At 34.0% G+C, this 2,106-nt stretch overlaps 1 protein-coding gene across 1 annotated transcript in view; it reads left to right on the forward strand.

The window, feature by feature from the left end:
- The window catches only part of Polq (DNA polymerase theta), a 170,505-nt gene that overhangs the window by 39,659 nt on the left and 128,740 nt on the right, over positions 1-2,106 (forward strand). The gene's annotated exons all lie outside the window — the stretch shown is intronic.

Here is a 2,106-nt window from a genome sequence, read left to right on the forward strand (position 1 = left end):
CTTCTTCTCTTCCTCCTCCTCCTCCCCCCCCTCTCAAAAAATTAAACAGATGAAAAAATGGACCATAGTTTCTCCATACATATAATACCTGCTGAGATTAAAATGAAATCAGGTAACAAATACACATGATTGGATATTTACAACAGCATAGAGAAATCTAAAGTGACAAAATAAAATCTTCTACTTAGAGTCTTCAAAGATAACCCTGGTTTAGCATTTTAAGTGTTCATTCAGGAAAAAGTAGGCTTTGTATTTATGTGTCAGCATGCTTGTTTTTATGTAGTTACATGCTTTGGTCGTGGTTTCAATCCTAGTGGTATTTCTGCTCGTACTTTTTCCCTTTTATCAATTTGAAAAAAAAAAAAGAAAATATTTGATAATATTAGTTGAGAAAGAGTGTTGAAAGTAAGTGCCTTCGTAGATGGTGGAAGCTCTCTTGAGGACAACTACTACCATATCTACTAAAATAAAAAAATGTACCCACTGGCAATTTCATATCTAGGAATTTTATCTAAGAATATATTTGTGAATTTAAGACAAAGTAAATGTGTAAGAATGTTTTGTATACCCTTGTTAGTAATAAAAAAGATTAGTAAAAACCCATTGCCATTAATACTAAATAAATGTAGGCCAAACCATGCTTTGTGGTCATTACAAAGGACAAGATAGCTCTGTTTGCTTTTTTCTTTTTATTAGCATATATGACTTTAATATATGTATCTGATACATAATATTGTGGGGAATTTGTAGAACATATTGGATCTTGATCCTTTTTTACTTCTCTCTCCCACTTATGATATGTGTTTAATATGTATTAAATGAAAGAAGATAAGAGGCAGTTTAGTGCATTGTAATAAGACAATTGTGGGAAAATGTGGTTTACAGAATGCAACTGACTTCATATTTTTCTGCACATATTCCCACCCTTCTTCTCAGGAGAAGTATTCATTGTAGTTTTTTTTTTTTTTTTTTTTTTTTTTTTTTTTTTTTTTTTTGGCAGAGCCGAGGATTGAACTCAGGGCCTTGTGCTTGCCAGGGAAGCACTTATTCCACTGAGTCATCTCCCCGGCCCTGCATTGTTGTATTTTTGAATGTCAGTATGTTTTAGAGGAAGGATAAGAAGTTATTTGGTTTCTGGCCATGAATCATTACTACTTTATATATATTGCTAGTTATAAAATTTCAGATGCATAATGATTCATTTGTTTTTGTTTCTAAGAAAGTATTATATCAAATTTGTTATTTTTTTAAGATAGAGTCTTACTATGTAGTCCAGGCTGGTCTTGAACTCACTATATTTAGCCCAGGCTGACCTCGGATCAGCGGTGATCCTCCTGCCTCAACCTCCCAAAAGCTGAGATGACAGGTGTGCACTACCATGCCCAGTTTATATCTACTTCTAAGGAAAACTTTTCATATTGCCAGCATCCGTTCTCTATAATTTTCAACAAGTGATGATGGAAGAGTTACTAAAGAGTCTGTACATAAGTTTCTGACAATATTTTAATATATATCATGAAGACGTGTGTGTTTTATTAAAAAGCTGAAGAGCTGGACATGGTGATTCACCTTGTAATTTCTGTATTCTGGGAGGCTGTTAGGAGGACTGCAAGTCTGGGCTGCTTAGCAAGACACTGTCTTAAAATAAATAATGAAAACAAAGGACTGGCTGGGGATGGAGCTGGATCCAAAGGCCCTGGGTTGTCCCCAGTAATACAAGAAAAAAAGTTACAGAAATTTTCAAACATTTTCCATCAGATTATAGTTGGTGGAGTGGCAAGTACATCAGGAGATATGCAGACTTACGCTGCTTGCACATTTCTGGCTGCAAGTTTGAAAGGAGAAAAGCAGAGAAGTCAGGAAAATCAAGATTCTGATCAACTTGGAGCAATTGAGGCCTGTGTGATGTGGCTACTGGAAAATGAGTTTATTCAGATTACAGAAGCCAGCAACAGGACAGAAGGTAAATGAAGATTCTTTTTTTTTTTTAATTTATTTTTTATTTATTTACTTATTTATTTTCTACAGTTTTATTGATAAACATATAGCAATGAGACAGTTTCAAATCAAATCGGAAGTACAGTTTCAACAAATAATACACTGCAT

The sequence above is a fragment of the Octodon degus genome, unplaced genomic scaffold, assembly GCF_000260255.1.
Source record: "Octodon degus isolate 3935 unplaced genomic scaffold, OctDeg1.0 scaffold00147, whole genome shotgun sequence".
In the NCBI taxonomy this organism is placed as follows: Eukaryota; Metazoa; Chordata; class Mammalia; order Rodentia; family Octodontidae; genus Octodon; species Octodon degus.